The sequence below is a fragment of the Vulpes vulpes genome, chromosome 3, assembly GCF_048418805.1.
Source record: "Vulpes vulpes isolate BD-2025 chromosome 3, VulVul3, whole genome shotgun sequence".
NCBI lineage: Eukaryota > Metazoa > Chordata > Mammalia > Carnivora > Canidae > Vulpes > Vulpes vulpes.
The window spans coordinates 140,646,335-140,668,000 of record NC_132782.1 but is presented as its reverse complement, the minus strand read 5'-3'; the positions used below and the strand labels follow the sequence as shown (position 1 = coordinate 140,668,000).

The window sequence follows — 21,666 nt, the reverse complement described above, 5'->3', positions numbered from 1 at the left end:
TGGGTCTTCAATAAATGTTATTTATATTAGAATCACTTTAGCTATTTTGTTTTCAATTTTTGGCCAATGTCTAATGGTCTTGATTTCATTCATTCAACAAATATTTATTGAGTAGTGCTCGGTACATATAAGGTACTCAAGATACTGTACTGAACAAATCAAAAGTCCTTGTGCTCATAGAGTTTACATTCTAGCGCAGGAGAAGAAAAACACCTAAGTATGCAAAGTAATGGTAGTCAATTATTGGAAGAATGAAAAATGTAAGAATCAGAGGATGCCAGAGAGAATTATTTTATAAAGGGTGATCAGGGTCCTCTCTGAAGAGATGGCATGTGAGCAGAGATATGAATGAATCAACAGGGAAGAAACATAATGGAGTAAAGATGCTTTCCTTTTTCATGAATAAATGTTGTCTTCGGGCAGCCTGGGTGGCTTAGCAGTTTGGTGCCACCTTCAGTCCAGAGCGTGATCCTGGGGACCCAGGATCGAGTCCCAATCGGGCTCACTGCATGGTGCCTGCTTCTCCCTCTGCCTCTCTCTCTCTCTCTCAGTCTCTCATGAATAAATAAATAAAATCTTTTAAAAAAATAAAAAAAAATAAATGTTGTCTTCAACTTAAAAAAAGGGCCTATTTCTGTATTGATCTTCTTCCTCATTTCATGCTAAGGAAATCATTTTTCTTCCCTTTGGCATCTTTCACAAGCCCCCGATCTTTTTTTTTTTTAATAGCATATTTGTTTCTTTTTCTTTTATTTTTTATTCATGAGAAACACACAGAGAGAGGCAGAGACTTAGGCAGAGGGAGAAGCAGGCTCCCTGCGGGCAGCCTGATGTGGGACTCATCCCAGGACCAGATCATGACCTGAGCCAAAGGCAAACGCTCAGCCACTGAGCCACCCAGGTGCCCCAAGCCCCAGCTCTTTTTTGTGCTTTAGTCTTGCTGATGTTATTTTCATAGGTCAATGCTACCTTCCTATATTTGGGCTTGATTATGTGCCCCCTTTTACCATCTTTTGCACATGCTGTTTTAAAGTCAGAGCCTGTCCGTTGGGCCCTGCGCTGCACACTGTTTTTTTTTTTTTTTTTAGTTTCCTCCCCATTTTCTTGCTCATTAGAATCATTTGTGTTTGCATAGGCAGAACAGTGCTTAAATCAAACTCTGAGAGTGCCTGGTTGCTTTTCCCCAAGGTTCCCATCATTTCCATCTTATGTACTGGTTTCTGTCAGAATTGGGTTCAGAGTAGGAGTTCTCCTTATTGCTTACTCTGCCGTCTGGGAAATGAAATTATCAGCAAGGTCGGTCAAGGAATTGTCAGTGTTTTGCTTTCTGAGGAATGAAAGTTTTTGCAGATACTTTGAGAGTGAAATCCCTAATGCCAAGATATGTTGCTGCCCTGATAATTTTGTGGTCTGCACTAGGAAAACATCCTTCTGTACAGGAAGTCTGTAGCGCAGTCACATTATGCTATCACTTCACTGTGTCTCTTATTTATATTCATCTAGATTTTTCTCCAGTGTTCCCCCACCCACAGGTTCTTGAATTTTCATGTGGGTTCACCGTTTCTAACCGGTAAGGACTATTCACCTATCTTTCAATTAGCTTGGTCTAATTATAATTAAAAATAAATTAGATTAGAAATTAAATTGTTACATGACCAAATTCTATGCCTAGGAAACCAGGAAGTTTCCCTACAGTTTAATATGAACAAGCAGCATGAAATCATAGAAAGCTTTGGAATAGAAAATAGATTCTATTCTTGACCAAGCCATATATGGTCTTGCAGATGTCAGAACTGAAAGGCCCTTAACTGAAGGACCAAAGATCTGGATTTACTGAGGAGCAAACTGTCGCCTAATAGGGTTAGTTGACCTGTCCACAGTCTCACAGCTAGAGATGGTGATTGCAATATTAGGTGTTTTTCCCCCAGGCCAGTAAATTTCACCTCACCAGGTTACCCTCCAGGAATAGCCCAGAGACTCAGTTCCCCTCAGTGAAAGCCAAATAATGCCTGCCCTTCCTACCTCACAGGGTTGTTGTGAGAAGGAAGGAGCTAATAGGTGTATAATGACAGTGGCTGTGTAAAGTGGCATTATTATGATAATGATTTTAATGATTTAATCCATTGGTTTCTGTGGGTTTTCCCCCTCCTTGTTTCAGAGATTTGCATTTTAAATTTAAATCTGTGGTGAAATGGGCTTACTTAGGTAGAGATTTACAACAAATTGCAGTCTGCATCCTACAGAAAAAAGGAGTCTGGGTTTTGGCATCCCTGGGACCAGAATGATAATCCTTACTCTGTCACTCAGGGGATGCATGACAATACATGATCTTAACTTCTCCGATTTTAGTTTTCTCATCTGTTAAAGAGCTAAACATTCCTATCTCTTAAAGCTGTAAGAACTGATAGGGAAAGACTCCATATCAGTGGTTATTTTTGTTTGTTTGTTTGTTAATTTATTTTTCCTGTATTTTTCTCCTCCCTCAGACTACGAGCTTCTTGACGGTAGACAGTATTTATTTATCTTTGTATTCCTAGAGTCTGGCACTCAATAGCTACACAGTATGTTTGTTGAATAAATTATTTACCAAGGTGAATAAGAGTAGGTCTGAGGGCAGCAGCATTTTGGAAGTCAATGTTTTTCCAACCTGACTCTTAAGAGCACTATGTTAAGTTTCACGAAGGTACTTCGGGTCCTGTTCGAAGTAGAGAGGGTGTAGCTGAGAGTGAACTCTTGGCCTTCTTCTTGCTCTATCAGAGCACACATTAATTGTTTCTTATTAACAGACTGGGTTGCTATGTAAGATTGTTTTTAGAGAAAAATGTTTTTCAGCTAAAAGAAAGTTGAAACAAGATGTGTAGGCTTTAGAGTCTCAAAGACACATCTAAGACTTATTTTACTATTAGGCACCTTAGACAAAGAAACTTTCTTTTGTCACAATTTCCTCACTTATCATAGAATTTACAGCATTTCAGATTGGTTATAGATGGGCAGGAAGGTATCATATGCACACCTGCCATTTTCCCATATTTAGCCAAGAATACTAGAGTGGGTTCCACGTGGATCCAGGTGGCCATTTGTATCAGAACCAGGTGCATGCAGACACAGTATACCTTGGCTTTGCTCTTCTCTTCCTCTGGTTCCCTATGGGCCACACAGCTGCCAGAGACACTACTGCCAGGGTTGAAAAACACAATTTTTAAAACTCAAAGTTACTATTCTAGAAGAATTTATACCCTGGGCACTTCCATGTAAGAAAATACTTACCAATATTGGGTTCTCCCACTTCTAGAACCAAACTAACACAAGCAAGAAAACCCCCTCTGGACAGGATGGGGAAGAGCAGGCCAAGTCAGAGTCAGTGGTCCCTGAATAGTATCTCTGCTTCCAGCTTCCAGTGTTCCTGTCTCTCTGGAGGGAGGTTTATTTTGAAGATTAAATAAAGTAAGGGTAACACTAAAATATTTAGCAATGTGTAAATGGTCGAGCTTGGGCACTAATAGATCAGAACAGATGCTGGTCATAAACTACCAGCAAGCCTTGCTAATGCTTGCCAACTGAGTGCCAGCCTTAAAATAAAATAACGTTAAAATGTCCTCATGATATCAGACACAAAGAGATGGTGTTTGATTAACATGAATCCTCTACGCTGCTTCACAACTTCCTTTTGAACAAAATCCAGTAAAAGCAAAATAGCACCTCCAGGAAGACGTATCCTCAAATAACCAGACAAGTCAAGCTTATTATTTTATGAGTATATTAATGGAGATCACTTCTTTTCATACCAATACCAGAATACCATTCTGTGCTCTACAGTACAATGGATATACTTTTAAAAAGTTCATTGTAATGAACTTGAGTTATTCCCTGAGTTAGAACCCAGCTGCTAACTAGTACTACATCAGTTATACTCAGTGGAGCAATTATCTCTCTCCTCTGAGTTTATCATTTCCCTACAAGGAAGGGTTAATTCATTAAATTTAGTCAGTTGCTTTAAGGCAATGTTTCCCAGGGATGGGCAGTGGAAATGGGGAACACTCCCCCAAAATCACCTGGGTCTTTCTCCCTAGTACCCAAAGTTCTTCCAGAGATTTGAGGCCTTCCTTTTTTTTTTTTTTTAAGATTTTACTTATTTATTCATGAGAGACAGACAGAGAGAGAGACAGAGACACAAGCAGAGAAGCAGGCTCCATGCAGGGAGCCTGACATGGGACCTGATCCCGGTCTCCAGGATCATGTCCTGGGCTGCAGGCGGTGCTAAACCACTGAGCCATCCAGGTTGCCCTTTTGAGGCCTTCCTATTAAGAATCTTCCAGAATGACTATTTATTCAGAGTTTGCTATACCAGAGAATCAGTCACTAACACTTGTATTTGTCAGATCAAAGTCAGGCAGAGGGTGGGGATGCTCTATAATGAAAAAAAGGGAGAGCTTCAAATAAGCACTGATTGGAGGCTGTTGGCATGGAGAAGCTAGAGGTGGGTTAACTAGAAGTCAGAGTCTTGTGCAATGGTTCAGGAAATACATTTGTCTTTTTCTGGTTGTCTTGAGTTGTTAGAAGCAGGATCAAAGAATAGGGAAGCTGGCAGCTGCTAATCTAGTTCTGACCGTTCTGGGTTGCTTGCTAAAGAGGTTGTGGGTCAGAGTTCTACTGTCATATTTGGTTTGCCAATTGTCTATTTGCTTATTTAGTCTTTCAGACAACATGAACATATATATGTCGAAAATCCGGAGGAATCTATAGAAAAGCTCTAGAAATAATTAGTTTAACAAGGTCTCATGATGTAAGGTAGGTCCATAAAAATTAATTCTATAAGCAAATCCATAGAGATAGAAATATTAGTGGTAGCCAGGGGCTGGAGGAGGGGAAATGGGGAATGACTGCTAATGGGAATGGTTTCTTTTTGGGGTGCTGAAGTTGTTACAAAATTAGATAGTGATGATGATTGCACAGCTTTCTGAATGTCTAAAACCACTGAACTACATTCTTTAAAAGGGTGAATTTTATTCTATGTGAATTATATCTCAATAAAAGGCATTAATTTTACTTACACATACTAACAATAAGCAACTGAAATTAAAAATGCAAAAATAAATTATCTACAGAAGCATCAATAGATAGGAAGTACTAAGAGATAAATTTAACAAAATATGTGCAAGACCTGGATACTGAAAACTGTGAAATACCTCAGAAAGAAAAATTAAAGAAGACCTAAATCACTGCAGAAATATTCTATTAAAAGAAAAGAAACTGCCAGGATGAACCTCTGTGAAAGTATGTATAGGATTAGCTTAAGTAACTTAGCTTTTAAAAATGTTGAATTAGCCTTTGGGGAGGTTTTGTTGTTGGAACAACAGAGGAAAGAAAGAAGAACATCTTGGTAGCAGAGGGAAAAGTGGGCTATCAACTTCAGTAGTGGAGAAGACAGGATGGAGGGAGGGACCTGAGTAGAGATGGGATGGGAAGGAAGATAAGCAATTGACCAGTATCACCTGTTAGTCACGGTTCTCGCCGGTCTCCTCAGCAGGTCATGAATTTGATGGGCACTGGGAATCTTAAAACAACCTTTCTCTTTGTGTAGCTCTTAGACTAAAGGCAAATCTGAAGCTGGCGTGCATATAAGCGTACATATTGCCTGTACTGATTTTCCTGCCTTGTACTTTTCAATCTTTACTTTCTCTTTGCCTTGTCATTCTTAGTTATTCTTATTACTTGTTTTTCTACTTATTTGTAAGTATCCTTAAATTCTTTTTGGAATATGAAGGATTATAACTTAATAAATAAAAGATAGGTTGTCTAATAGCTGTCATCAATTGTGTTTAGCTATTTCAGAGTATACTAAGCTTAACCAGATACTCTTCTAATGGTACAAATTTACAAGAAAACTAAACACTTTTTTTGAGATAGAGAGAGAGGGAGAGGGAGAGTGCACATGCACATGAGCAGTGGGTAGGGGCAGAGGGAGAGAGAGAGAATCTTAAACAGGATCCACGGCCAGTGCAGAGCCAGATGTGGGGCTCGATCTCAGGACCCTAAGATCATGACCTGAGCTGAAATCAAGACTCGGTCACTCAACTGACTAACCCAGGTGCCCTGAAACAAAGCACTTTTGAATTAAAAGGAATGAAAATCAAAAGCTGTGAACATAACTAAGAGTGAGTGGGTTCTTCAAATTGTTAATTTAAAACAATTAAAACTACCAGCAACAATTCTGGCATATATGTAATAAAAAATTTTTTTCATTTAGTCAGTATAAAGCTATGTATTTCAAAACATACTTCTGAAATCTTTTGCTATAATATAACCCAATATGTAAGAATGCTCAAAATTGTTTCATATTACCTTCTACAGCTTAGGCATTTATGTGGCAGCATTTTTGAAGATTGTCAACTGTTTTATACTATTAATACCAAAATAATAGCAAATATTTGAGGACTGACTTACTATGTGCTAAATACTACTTGTATTAATTCATATAACCCTCAGAACAACACTATAAAATATAGATAATTACGATTCCCACTTTAGAAACAAGGAAATAAAGAAACCGTTAATTTAAAGATTAGCCTCGGGGCACCTAGGTGGCTCAGTTGGTTAAGTTTTTGGTTCAGGTCATGATATCAGGGTCCTGGGGTCGAGCGCCCACATGGGCTCCCTCCCTGCTCAGTGGGGAGTCTGCTTCGCTCTCCCCCTCCACCTCTTCCCCCCAATCCCGCCACACTTGTGCTCTCTCACTTTTTCTCTCAAACAAATAAAATCTTTTAAATAAGTAAATAAATGATAAATAAATAAATAAATAAATAAATAAATAAATACGAGCCTTCATAACTTGAGCAAGTTTTGGAAGCCTGACCATGGTGAAGCAGAGACTACTGGTGGTCTCATCCAAATTCTAAGCTTTTAGCTTGTGTTGCTTTTCTAAACAATTCATTAATCAAAGTTAAGGGAATTTATACTTTATGAGGCCCTTTACAGATCTTTTCAAGATAAGGTAGAAGAAAAGGTTAATCTGCAATATAGTTTTTATTTTTAAAAAGTAACTTCTGTAGCTTTTTTGAGAGGATATGTCAAATACTTCAATTTCAAATGAAAGTGGTGTTTCAAAAACTTTTGCAGAGCAAAGAGATTTAAAATGGAGTTTACCAAATTCTTGACTGTACCAAATTGCAGAATTTTAAGTAAAAAGTGAATATAAATGATTTCAGCTAGGTACAGCCTCATGAGATGCTTATTAAGCATTAAGAAAAGAAATTCGACTTCCTAATGTATGTGTTCTGTTAAGAGTCAAAAATAATAATAAAAATGTCTCATACTTTTCAGTATGGACACAGATTAAGTTAATTGGCCAAATTAATTATCCAATTTGATGAGTAGAATATATCTTTTATCTTATAATTTGGCAAGAAAAGTGAAAAAGGGATAGAAGACAAAATTTTTGAAAAATAAATACTATGATTATTAGAAGTAATTTTACTTTTGTTATTATAGAAGAGCTTTGCTTACTGAAAAAAATTGAAAATTCCTAATATGAAGAGGATTCAGTTATACATGCCAATATCAGTTTCCAGGTTGCATGGGAAATTTGAGATTTTCTTTTCAATGGTGTCTGTCTCAACAATTGACATATATAATTTTCCTATTAAATTTTTCTTAAGATTTATTTATTTGAGAGTGGGGAGGGGCAGAGAGAATATTTTAAGCAGGCTTCCTGCTGAGTGGGGAGCTGGACTCCATCTCAGGATCCTGAGATCACTAACTGAGATGAAATTAAGAGCCCGGCACTTGACCTACTGAGCCTTTCAGTTGTCCCTAAAATTTTATGAAACTTAAATAAGGACAGCAGTATTTCAGTAAGACAACTACAATGTGCACAGAAGGCTCTTTTCAGAAAGTGTGTATTAGGAATTTTTACTGATACAAAGGATATTATGCAAACAATAATTTACAGGACTTTTAAAAAACTAGTATATTTATTTTATGATAGTCACAGAGAGAGATTGAGAGAGAGAGAGAGGCAGAGACACAAGCAGGCCCCATGCACCGGGAGCCTGATGTGGGATTCGATCCCGGGTCTCCAGGATCGCGCCCTGGGCCAAAGGCAGGCGCCAAACTGCTGCGCCACCCAGGGATCCCCAAAAACTAGTATATTTAATACAGGTGATTCTCACTTTGTGGAGTTAATTCATTATGATCATATTTTCCAGTTGACATACTATAAAATTGAGTTATATTCATATAGGAAAATGTTTTGACCTGTAATCATAATAAAAAATTTGTATATGAAAATACAAAATACAGGGCAGCCTGGGTGGTTCAGGGGTTTAGCGCCGCCTTCAGCCCAGGGTGTGATCCTGGAGACCCGGGATCGAGTCCCCCGTCGGGCTCCCTGCATGGAGCCTGCTTCTCCCTTTGCCTGTGTCTCTGCCTCTCTTTGTGTGTCTCTCATGAATAAATAAATAAAATCTTTTAAAAAAATTAAAAAGATGGCACTGCCTTTAAAAAAATACAAAATATAAAATAAAATTAAGAATTATGATAATAGTTCTAATAATACTCATAAATAAGAAACATAACAAACTTGGGATAGTAAAAAAAAATGTTCATGACTCAGGTTCAGTAGATAATCTTAATTCTTGGTAAATACTCTCCTTTGAAAAGTACACCCTTGTGCTCACTTCAGCAGCACATACACTGAAAAGTACACCCTTAACAAAGAATATTTTTGAACATATCTGAGAATATCAATTGCTTCTACTATTTTGGGGGGGCTTAGCTTGTTTGCCTTAAAACATTTAGTGTTTAGCTGTTTCTGCTGTATTAGTGTGTCTTAATTGTTTTAACTATTCTTTTAAGCCCTGTGTATTAACACTTAAAAGGTATTTGCTTCCATTTGTTTGTTTGGTTGAAAAAGACGGATTCCTTTCATGTGTCCTCCCTTGGTGAACTACACTTATGGGATATTAGGTAATACAAAAATAATAAAAATCATCATTTGTTACTGTCAAGTTACCTCGCCATGTAGAGGGAAACTGAACACCTCACAGAAAGAAAAGAATATGCAAGAGTAAACACCAGGGAAAGAGTGCTAGCAAGTGTTGCCAACTGAGGAGAAAAAGAGAATACTGCTGAATATAAATATAAGCAGAGAGAGGATTGAGTTAATCAGTGAGGATGGGGGGTGTGGCATTATAACTTCAAAATTGAGTTATTTAGTAAGTGAACAAATGAGGTAGTGTAGATGCACTTCCTTTGAACACAGTAAAGCACTATTACTACTATACATTTCTTCATATCTTCAACATATATTAACAGTATAATTCACGCATTCACTCACATGTAAGTTTTGACCACTGGAGCTCAAAAATGAAAACGTTCATAAGAATAAGAAAGAAAAAGTAAGTGAAAGACAGTAAGGCTAAGCATATAGCTCTCTAGATCTATCTTTCTATTTCTCATTTTACAAAGATATGGGGAAGGGGTGCCTGCCTGGCTCAGTTGGAGGAGCACGTGGCTCTTGATATTGGATTCATGGGTTCCAGCCCATGTTGAGTGTAGAGATTACTTAAATTAATGAATTAAAAAACAAAACAAAACCAAAAATATGAGTGAAATATATTTCACTTTCATTTAATGACACCATTAAAGTAGAACACAAAACATTATCACTGATAAGGTGATTCATGGCACAAGATGCTTTGCCTTGATTTTGAGAAGGTCATATTGAATGGTGGAGATTGTGGTACATGTTTTCATTAAAAGAGAAGGCCTCTCCTGCTGGATGTTGCTATGAAGTAACATCCACTCAATGTTGTTGGACATTTCCTTTTTTTTTTTTTTTTCAGAAGCTGGAAACCTATGTTTTGCTAGAAACCTCCTAATTTTTAAAACTTGACAAATAACTGTTCAAAAACAAAGAAAATCCTATGTGACCCAAGATCTTTGGAGCCAATAAATTTTTGTTGCCTAGATTTTATACAGGCCAGCAGTTCATGACCTCTTTTGTATGCTGGCATAGAGAGTTTAGTGAGATTTTAAGGAGCTTACTGTCTTGTGTGAGAGGAGTAAATCAATAAGTACAATAATGTGTAATAAGAGCTATGATAATCAATGTTCATTTTTTATGGTTCTTCAATAGTCAAAAATTGCATGTCATCAAAGAAAGATAAAATAATAGTCACTATGATTTTCTTAGATATCAATAGATAGATAATAGTACTATTACTATAGTACTAATATATTTTGAAAAGATTTTTTTAAAAAACAGGAATATACAGAAAAAGAAACAGAATTTAAAGTGTCAGCAGAAAATGAGAAGATCTTCCTTGGAAATTTTGATTAATTTACTCCTTAAGATAATATTAATAAAACTGCTAGTTATTTGGCAGGAAAAAAAAATTGGTTAAAATGTTTTTTGGCTCTTTGATGTAGGGTTCCAGCCTTTGAGTGCTTAGTGAATCATAAATGAGCTAAGATGGAAGTATGATACTTGTACCATAATGCATAAAATATCAAATGTTTTGCATTTGAATAAAACCAAAGTGCCAGGGTACAAAATATAACCTTTGAAATGCTTCATGTAAGTCCCACTGATTCTAATTTCTGAAGTTTCCTAAATATATCGTTACGTTATATACGTTGTTGGGATAGAAAAGTAGAAGGGAGAAAGCTTGTTCTAGGTAATATAGAACAGATAGCCAACTTTTCAACTGTTTTGAATTCAAAAGCTCAAACACATTAATTTCCTGCCTTCCTTGGGCTATTTCCCACCTCTCCAGCATACATACATACACACAAACACACAAACACACACACACACACGAAGGTAATAGTGCTCTCTACTCTCTGAACAATTTATCTGCATTTGTGATTCTCTTCGCTTAAAAGCACACTCACACACAAATATTGTTATTAAATTAATTTTTAGGAAAACACTCAAATTTTCATTGTCACCAACTTGTAAAGACAGTAAAATATTTACATATGGTCTACAAAAATAATTCAATAAATGGACTAAACAAATGTGTTAAGTAAATTTATGTATGTGTGTTTATATGTACACTTGTGATAAGTATATTTGTATAAGATTTCTAGGTTATTTGACTTGTAATATCCATATCAGCAAAGCAATGCTACAAATATTTGAATAAGAAGTAGCCTTATTATTGAACTAAATATTATAGTAGTATTCATGATTATGGGATTCTGACTCATATAGTCTATAAACACTTTCAGTAGCCAACTATAGCTCAGGTCTTTTGCTAGACACTAAAGGGGCCACTGTTCTTCACAAGTCTGAGGGTAGATAAAGTGTTTTTAAAAATTACTTCATCTGGGATCCCTGGATGGCTTAGCAGTTTAGCACCTGCCTTTGGCCCAGGGTGTGATCCTGGAGTCGCGGGATCAAGTCCCACATCAGACTCCCTGCATGGGGCCTGCTTCTCCCTCTGCTTATGTCTCTGCCTCTCTCTCTCTGTCTCTTATGAATAAATAAAATCTTTAAAAAAATACTTCATCTGATTGGTTTATGCCATTCTGAACAGTATACTATTACTTCCTATATATATGCTTGGAGGTAGTTTGGGGGGCTATCTACACTTCTCAATATAAGAATGTAAGCAGGGAGAGAGGTGCTTCCAGAAAGGAAGTTCCAGATAGGAGTTTTAGGCATGTGATGAATTTTTGAAAGACTATTGTCTCCCCAAGAGTTCATGATGGTACATTGGTATAACAAGAACCTTCAGCAGTTGTATCAGTTCCCTGGGGACTTTTCATACCTCCTTACTAAGATTCGAGTATTGTGGATAATGGGTACAAAACCGTATAATGTTATAGCTGGGTTTATGGATTGTTGGGTAAAGGAGAAAAGGACTGGAGAAAGTAGAAGCTTCAGATTTTACTAAATGCCACAAACATAGATTGAGATTTTAATGTGCATAATATTAGGACCTCTCTGGTAAATAAAACTAAAAGGAATTTGTTGAAAGGATAAGTCACAAAACTGAAATAAAACCCGAATGAACCCACCAAAACCTAATAGAATGGAGAGGGGGTCCAGCGTTACAAAGGAAAAACTGGATGGAGTTTCCAAAAGAAGGATGACTAGAAAGTAAAAACAAACATATATATGTATGTGTGTGTATATACATATATATATATCTCCTATTTTGTTCTGTGTAGGAGATACTTAGGTGAAAGCTTATTTCCTTGTATGTTTAAAAATAAAATTGGGGAGAACCTTTCATAAATTTATTCTATAACCTTATCATACCTAGGAAAATATTCCATCATTTTCGTTATTTTTATAAGTAAAAATGCATCTTCGGGGAAAAAAGAACAATAAGATCTATTTGAGAGAAAATTCTGTGAAGTAGGAGATTGTGAATAGATAGTATATAGTTAAAATTCCTGAGTGCCATGCATATTAAGCATATTACATAAATCTTTATGTCCTAATTAGTTTTGTGTATTTGCTTATAAATTTTTGTGTATATTCTTATTTATTTTCCATGTATATTTGCCTTTTGTTTCCACACATGATTTATTTCTCTGGGGAAGGAGTATGTTTACCACTTTCCACTAGCACCTAGAGCACTGAATTGAGGAAAGCAAGTTTTCTACGAGTGTTGAATAATTGCCTTTATTATCCTTACATTTTGAAAAATACGTCAGCCTGCAATCTCAGTAAAAATGCAAAATTAAAAATGAGTAAAAAAATAACGTGCACATTTCTCTGACATGAAACCACCCTGTTGTGCCAAATGTAGCACAAATGGCCCTCTAACAGGGGTCCTATGCAAACAGTGGGTGATCAAAGAACACGTCAGCAGCAACACCAAGTCACACTGGTGGTGTCAAGGACAATGTATTCTGAATTCTATTTCATATTTCTTCTGTGATATTGTGCCAGAACACAAATATATAGACACAGATATATACATATACATGTGCATATATATTTTACAGAATTTAAATAATTCATTCAAATAAATTATTTACATGATTTAAAAATTCCTTTGTCAAACAGATTAATGGAACCTTGTTATTCAAAAGATAAATCATTTTATATGAAGTGGCAAAGACTTCAAGGGCTAATAAAGGTTTTATGAGAGATAAACTTTTAATGAATTAATACTTTTGCATGTACTTATTTTCTATATACATAAATATATACACAGATGCTTACAAGGATATTGATATCAACATTTCTGACTGACGTTTAAGGAAACAGTATTCACAGTGTTTAAAATCAAGTGTTTTATAGATTTGATTTTTAGGAGCTGATGGTTTATAATTCACCAAGCAAAGTAGAAGAAGGTTTAAATAATAGTGCTGTAAATGTTATAATCTGCGTAATGAGAGAGAATAGATGTTTTTCTATATGTAATTCACATGAATCATTAATCCCGAACAATGTTATGTATGTCATTTTCTAGGGCTTATAATGTATTTAGCACTTATGCCCTTTTGCTGCACAGGTCTTAATCAGAAAGATGCTTTGCTCTAGAAAATTACGGTGAACTTGTATTTGTATAACAAGATCTTAAGACCCTGGGAAAAATTTTTAAGGATTTTTTATGAAGCTCAGTACACATTCTTCAGCTAAATTTTGGCATAGTTTCAATTTGAGACTCCAATGAAATTCAATTGGTTTATTTTATAATTAAAAACAAGGAAATCATAGTAACAAAAATATATAATGTATAGCACTCATGTTTATAATAGAAACATCCATAAAGAAAGAAACATGTTCTAACTTTTCTCATTACTCCAAAGAGAATTGCATCTTTAATCACATAAAGCACAACTGCTTTCTAATTTTGTTTAAAGTGTTTCAATACTTACAAAACCCAGATCAGGTTATTGTAAATCTAGAGCAAATTAGAATCATTGGCCTCTGCTCAGCTCTATGTAAGGGTTCTATGTAAATCATAAATTTAATGGCATACTAAGACACACATCTGTTTCAGTTTTGTAGAAGTTAATAATCTAACTATAGAGTATTTAAACACTTCTTTCATTAACTGGAAAATTGAGGCAAGGATAGACTTCCCTTAGTTATAAGGTGTAATATTTTACCTCCAAATTTTGATAAGCTATAAACTTACCGAAGTAGTTAAAGGGAGTTTTCTAAATATTCAATCTGTATCTATTTTTGACATCACATGATTTCCTCCTTATATAGAAATATTCATTATAAGCAAACAGGCTAGCATTATCATCTCAAATCTACACCTGCATAAACTATCTTGATTTATATATATCATATCTTAAATCCCTTTGCAATAGGGCATTGGAGAGAGAGTAAATATTGAGTAATTATATGAATTGTCAAAATTCATTGTTTTTATTATTTTTCAGATTCCTTATTTGATTACCCATAGTTTTTTTTTTTTTTTTTTTTGAGTGATAAATGATTGTCTTCTGGGGAATCCATATTATTTAAAAATAGTTTATGTTCTTGACTATTTCAAACATTCACATTTTATAGCGGCACTCTTATTCAACTTTTCTCTAAATTTATTTGAACAAGTTTTAAGTATTTTTTTCATGTTATTTCCATGATCTATGTCTTTGAGACATGCTACTTCATATATAGCAGTATCCCAGTATCATAATGAATTATTGTGTTTCAATTATCATTAGATAATAAACAGGAAATTAGTTTTTCTTGTAGTGTATTCCACATTGTCTGAACAATGAAATATATGTGTTTTGAATTTGGGTCATTAATTCAGGTAGTAAGGACATAGTTCTAATTAAATTGGTGTCATAAATTACTTTCCCATAATGAAGGGGGGCACTCTTTTAATGCACTAACAGAGTTATTTGTAGATATGTGATTTTGGTAACCAGGACAGTTGGATAAGAGGGTGGATGGTTCAGTGCAACACAACTCCAACACTGAAACAGAACCATTCGAAGAATATATTGTCCAGGTGATAGTTCCAGCAACTTCTTTTTTAATGTTAGAATAGCTGGAGAGGTTATGTGTTTTTATTTTTCAACCTAAAACAAAATTGTTTTCATTGAATATAGCTCCACAAAACCTTATCATTTCCAAATCATTTCAGTATTCCTTTGAGATATAAATGACATTTTAGCATGATTCTAAATTTGGATGCTTATTTTAAAGAAAACGAATTCTCTTCTAATGTACTTTTACTTATCAAAAAACATATGCCTATTACATCATTGTTTGGTCTAGGTCCTAAGTGATTGATTTCATAGTGACCTTAAGAATGCACTGTAATGAGCTGCAATAGGTTGTAACTTAATTATAAAGATTTAAATTATTCTTGAAAATAGAGATGGCAACATTCTATTATCTTATCAAGAAACTATGATGAGAGCTAGGCTTAGAAGAAAAATCTTTGCAAATTACTATTCTATTTTCCACATGCTCAGACAAATTTCTGGTTACTGAAATATACACAACAAAGAAAGGCCTTTAAATAATAAGGCAGCGGGACACCTGGGTGGCTCAGTGGAGAGCGTCTGCCTTTGGCTCAGGGTGTGATCCAGGAGCCCTGGGATCTAGTCCCACATCGGGCTCCCTGCATGGAGCATGCTTCTCCCTCTGCCTGTGTCTCTGCCTCTCTCTGTGTGTCTCTTATGAATAAACAAACAAACAAACAAGCAAATAAAATCTTAAAAAAATAAGGCAGGTAACCAGAGTTAAAAAATAACTATCATATTAGAGAACAAAATAATGAAAAATGTTGGAAAGAGGTAGTTTATACCATCAGAAGGATCAACCAAAGTTAAAGTCAAACATCTTATGTTATACAATTTTACACTATATAATATTTTCAAACAACTACAACAAAATAATTTTTAGTTGAAAAATACTGATATCATAGTACAATTATTATTATATTATGCTTATCATTAAGAGAATTATAATGTTATCTAATATGAAACTATTTGCAGTGTTACATAATTGTATCTTTGACTCACTTTCTAAGATGCAAGAGGCATTTTTGAGTTTGTTTTCTGACTCTTAAAAGCCTTTTGCAAGTTTGCTGTGCTACAATGAACTATGACATGAATAATCAAAGTCATTCTCAGAGACACAAAAACTTCAATTTTTACTTCTGTGAAATTGCTATTTGCTTATCTTTGAGGGTTTAGATCCAAGAGAGTGGAGTCGCCTGTACTATTAACTGCTGCCTTGCTTTTGTTCCACCCAAGCCATGCATGTTTGCTTTACCAAGAATTGCCCATTTAAATGTTTTATAGTTAAAACAAAGAGTTGTGATTTAGGTTATTTTTAGTTTAACCTCAATATTTTTAAAAAATCAAAGAAATTTCATCTCTATTGTTGATAGAGGTTTTCTGCATATATTAAAAAGGGATGGGGAGATCTATTTTTAAACTACGGACTTTAATAGAATATTTGGTTGTGAGTACCACGAACAAAGTAATTATTATAAGAAGTTAGACACCTTTGTATAAAATTAGTGTTATTACAGTTACACTTCATGGTTAGACAGAAACATTGATAGAAGAAGATCTATAAGACCCAGTTACAGAAAATCCTCCAAGTGCAGAGATTAACCAGAGTCATGGGAACAATCTATGGGAAAGAAAGACTAAGAGTTGTGTAAGAGTCAGTGGAACAACGATTACGTAGGACGTCTTCTTTTAATATGCTTACTTTTGAGTATCATAATGGGAATGGTTTAACGTTTTTATAACATTTTATATATGGTTATTTATATATGATTATACATATAAACACTCTGCACAGTCATGCTACCAGTTGTATTGGCGGATTTATTTTTTAAAAGTATTAATTATAAAATGATAGGTATATAGTAATACATGTGATTATATACTTCTAAGTAGTATCATTAGGCGCTGGTCACCATAATCACATGTATACTGTAGTTTAAATGTCATTACTTTTGGAGACCGCATCTCTACGTTTTGGATAGAGTTTGGCTTTCCTGGGTAAAGATTTACTCAGCCTGAAGAGCGCCGGGAGTATAGTTAAACTTATTGGCGTTGCCAAATGCTTTCATATGTTTCCGTTCTCATGGAAAGTGAGTTTTGATTTCTTTTCAGCCTACATGCATGGCCACACTAAAATGAAAAAAACAAAGCTAGCAACTTTCAACCAGTTCTAGTTAAGTTTAGTATTCACACATTGCTTTGATCTGCTCTGGGGCTTTCAACTAGTTATTTTCTAGAGTAGGGAAAGCTAGTTTCAGCACTAAGCATCACTGAAGAGTAATGATGAAGCAATGGGAACTGGTTAACTTCAGGGTGAGATCTAGCTGATTTTATTTCTGCTCCTGTATTAGAGACCAGATCAGTTTCACCTGTTATTTGTTTACTTGTTTGTTTTACCTTAGAACTCGCATTTCTCTTATCATATGCTTTTGCCTATGATAGGCCGTGAATACGGCCTACTCTCATGAATAGTTCTCTACAGCTGCATAGCTCAAACGTAGGATTTTTGGCCCAGTATCAAGTCCCCAGTCTCCCCACTCCACCCCAGCCCACCTCCATGTATATCCAAGTTTGCCAGAATGAGGCAGTGAAGAAGTTACTTGCTGTGTTCTACTAGTTTGTACTGCTCATGATGTTTTAATGCCCACTTTCCTACTTCATCAGATTCTTTAATTTGGGACCCAAACTATTGTTACTCATACTTGTATTTTGACAAGTACCTCATCACTCTCCTTTAAACAAAGGTGCGTGGATGGTAATAGCTTCAAAAATTAGCATGATTTCCTGTATCAGAAATATGTGAACCCATAGAATAAAATAATCTTTAGCTTCTTAAAGTTGCTTAAATTAAAAACATGAGTTTCTACAGTTGGAAAAAAAACATATATGGTTAAAATGTTTGAAGCCCATCAATCTCTCTAACCACATAAGCTAACGAGTTCCTTCTGTTTTCTTTGAATGAAATCACCATGAGTGGTTAGATGTTGATTTAACATAAAACAAATGGAAATGGGTGTTTCCTTTGTCCTTTGCAGAATTTATTTTTAAAAACAATTAGCAAGTATTATGAATAAGTCAATAATTTTGCCATTACTTAAATAATAATACAGATTGAGTAGTTAAATTGATTGGATTTTAGGGAATGCATAATATGCTCCAACTCCCCTTAACTTGCTAACATCTGCAGACATTATTAAGCTTCTCATTTCATTTTTTTCCCTACCATAACACCTGTATTGTTATAAATTATGTTTTGAATTGTCATGAAGTGTCAGGCAAATTATGTTTTCTGGATGTGTGTGTGTCATTTAAGGGTTCCTTTGTAATGGCAGGTTTGCGGCTAACAGCTTAATCTTGAATATATCGATGCAATTAAAAGCTCTTTTTCAATTCTTCTTTGTGGATACTATTATGGGTAAAGTGCAAGGGAAGAATTAAAAATTCTTTAATGTTTAAAACATCCTAGAGAAGGAATACATTTGGCTGTAATTTTAAAAACACAGCAAGCTTATTATATTCTTAGGAGAAACGTGTTGAACCCTTTGAATTCTATAAAATACACATCCTATTGAATTAAAATTAAAAACTTGTTTGACGCATTTTCCACCCCCTATAGTTTTAACCCACTTCTGACAACTTCATCCCCCCCTCCATGCATCCTCCTTTTTTTTTTTTTTTTTTTTTTTTTGTGATATAGTCTTTTCAGGAACATGGAGAGTGACTCACTTAGGTCCTGAGCATCAAAGAATGTCAGACCTATGAAATGTAGGCAGTGGGTTCTTCCAGAGATTCTTTCTGAGAGAGTTAAATAAATAAGTAAATGAGCCAACATATGGCCTGCTTAATTCAGTCAAAAATTTCTATTGATTACTTACTAAGCTCACTAAATAAAAACTTCAGCCCAGGTTTTGCCTCCCAAAAGAAAATAGGATTAGACTGATCTATGCACTCATTGGGGCTTCTTGCCCCAGATGAGTGAGAAACCTTCAAAGATGAACAAAAGAAAGGGCTAAAATCTACGGTAAATGTAGATTATTATTAGCTTGACATATTTTGGCTTATAATCTTGAATGAAACAATTTTTAATTCCAGAAGAGACTATGATATAAATGACCTCTGAGATCTGAGAGTATTATAATGTTGCTTCTTTTCAACTAACGTAGGCTGATTTAATTTTCCCAGGTAGACCTGTTGTATGTGTAATTCTGACATATTTAGAAACTTTAGATACACAGTAAGGTTGCACACCAGCTCTGCATGAGAGTTTTTTTTTTTTCCCCCAGACTAGCTTGTGTCCCACATCGATAATATTTGAATTATGTTATCTAAGAAATTCCAAATGGGAGTGTTTATGTAGTTTAAAGCAGAAATGCTCTGAGTGGCTCCTCTTATCTTTTGGAATGGCGAGAATATTAAAACAGCAATACGTTAGGTGGACAGAAATTTGCTCATCAAGGATTCTCGTTTTGAGAAGTAAAATGACCAAAAAAAAAAAAAAAAAGAGAGAGTACGTTTCCGTTATTTGCACACGGGTACTCTTCACATATGATCTTTCTACAAGTTGAGAACAAACCTGACCAATAGCTGGGTATTACATTATTATGTATTATGGGCATCATATTATCACACATATCTGGCTTTGTGACAAAATCCTGATTAGGCATTTAGAGTCTTCAAGTCTTTTGAACAATCTGCTGCTGACATTTTAATGACACTGTTGTCTGAAATGAATCCTGAAGTATGAGGACTACCACACACCCGCAGCAACAAAGAGCACACAGTTTCTGGAAGCAGAAGAGAGGCTCAAGTTTCATCTCATTTTCTAGAGGTTTTAAATCTTGATGAATCGGTTTTCCCCGAATACCAACGCATCCAGGGTTCTTTAACTGAGGGCTGCCTTCAGGAGCAGCATCAGCGATTGAGAAACACACCTAAAAACTTAGTGACTTGCAGCTTATATTCTGCACACAGATAGACAGATATGCACGCATGCACGTCTGCACTTCTGATCCTCCTCGTTTGCAGAGGGCACCGAAGCTGGCTGTAAAACAGGCTTCCAGCGGGACGTGCCCGGTGCCGTCTGCTCCCCCCAGCCCGGGTGCACCCGGCGCGGACACGACCCGCAGGGAGGTGCCCGGGCAGCGCGGCCACCGGACCGGAGCAAAAGCGCTTTCAATGCAAGGAAACGAGGGAAACCGACCCAACAGCACGACGGAGGCGCGTGCGAGCGGGGAGCCTCGCAGTCTCCTCCCTTCCCCTGCTCACCCTCCTGGGTTTAATCAAAAAAACAAACAGAAACGCTCTTGCGAAACAAGAGTCGATAAAGTCAAAGTTTGGCGAGGTCCCTGGAACTACAAAGCCGGAGTCGCCGCAATTTTCTTTTTTTGCTTTTTTAAGCCGTGACTGCGGGGACGGGGCGCGCGGGCAGGGTCGGGCATCCCGGGCGCGGGGCCCGAGCGCCCCCGGCTCGCCCCCCCCCGCCCCCCGGGCCCCCTGCTCGCCGCCGGGGCCGCACACAAAGGGGCTGCGCGCACCAAAAGTTTCGAGTCCCCGGGCTCGCGGCGCGGAGGAAAGAGAAAACCTGGAGACCGGGCGGGTCCCGGACGCAGCGCGGGCGCCGGTCCCGGGGCGCGGAGGGAGCGCGGAGGAGCGGGGAGGGCGCCCCCCCCCGGCACCCCGCACCCCGCACCCCGCTCCAGAAATAAAATAAATGTTCTTTAAAGTGCGTGTGTGCGCGGACAGCACGGGGAGCGCGCGGAGCGGCGGGCGCGCAGTGAGTGCAGCGGGGCGCGGGGCGCGGGGGGCGGGGAGGCCGGGCCCCGGGGCCCCGCGGGGAGGGGGGCGGGGGGAGGGGCGCCCGCCGCCGCAGGCCGCCTCCGGGGCGCGTCCCGGGGCCGAGCGCCCCCCCGCCGCCGCCGCCGCCGCAGCCCGGACCGCCCTGCAGCCGCCCCGACCTCGGGCGGCTGCTCGGCTGCTCGGACGCGGGAGCCCGTAAGTGCCGCCGCCGCCGCTCGGGTGCCGCGGCCCGTGGCCCTGGGGCGCCGAGGACCGTGGGGACGGTCTGCTCCACGTTTTGGACTTGGCTGCCTGGAGGGTCTTTCTTTCTGACTTTGCCGGAGCTCCCGTCGCCGGGGAAAAAAAAAAAAAAAGAAAAAAAAAAACACCCCAAAAACCGGGAGGGAGAAGGAGATGTGTCCTTCGCCGCCGTGCACGCGAATATGTTTGCAGGATGAGTCGGACTCGGGGCGGGGGGGGGCGGGGGAGTGGGGAGGCGGCGGCGGCGGCGGCGGCGGCGGCTGGAGGTGACTCCAGTTCAGACCTCGCCGAGAGTCCGTGTCAGGACTTCGCGCTGCCCCGGCTCCCTCTCGCTCTCCCTCTCGCTCCCTCTCCCTCTCCCTCTCCCTCTCGGGCTCGCACACACACTCGCGGAGGTGCCGGCGCGCGAGCGGGAGCCTGCCCGAGGATTCCGCGGGGCCGTGGGGGCCGCTCCGTCCGCGGCCGTGCGTGGCGGGGCTCTTCCGTGCACGCCCTGCCTCCCCGGCCCGGCGCCCGGAGCCCGGAGCCCGGAGCCCCGACATGCGAGGACCGGCCGCCGCCGCCGCCGCCGCCGCCGCGCGCCCCGAGGCCGCAGGGTCGGCGCGGACCGCGGGCTGAGTCGCTCCCCGGCCGGACGGGGTTGGCCTCGCGCCGCCGGCGTCTGCCCGCCCCGCC

The 21,666-nt window shown here is 38.2% G+C and overlaps 1 protein-coding gene across 29 annotated transcripts in view; it reads left to right on the top strand.

The window, feature by feature from the left end:
- The window catches only part of ADGRL2 (adhesion G protein-coupled receptor L2), a 619,577-nt gene that overhangs the window by 409,108 nt on the left and 188,803 nt on the right, over nucleotides 1-21,666 (top strand). For 2 of the 29 annotated variants that reach the window (XM_072754772.1, XM_072754782.1), the window contains exon 1: nucleotides 20,686-20,728. The exons of 23 other annotated variants lie outside the window; for them this stretch is intronic. The gene's annotated coding sequence lies outside the window, so the exon portion shown is untranslated. Of the gene's footprint in view, nucleotides 1-20,585; nucleotides 20,729-21,666 lie in introns of those variants that run through there. 4 more of the 29 variants (XM_072754770.1, XM_072754756.1, XM_072754767.1 and 1 more) reach the window with 4 other exon arrangements.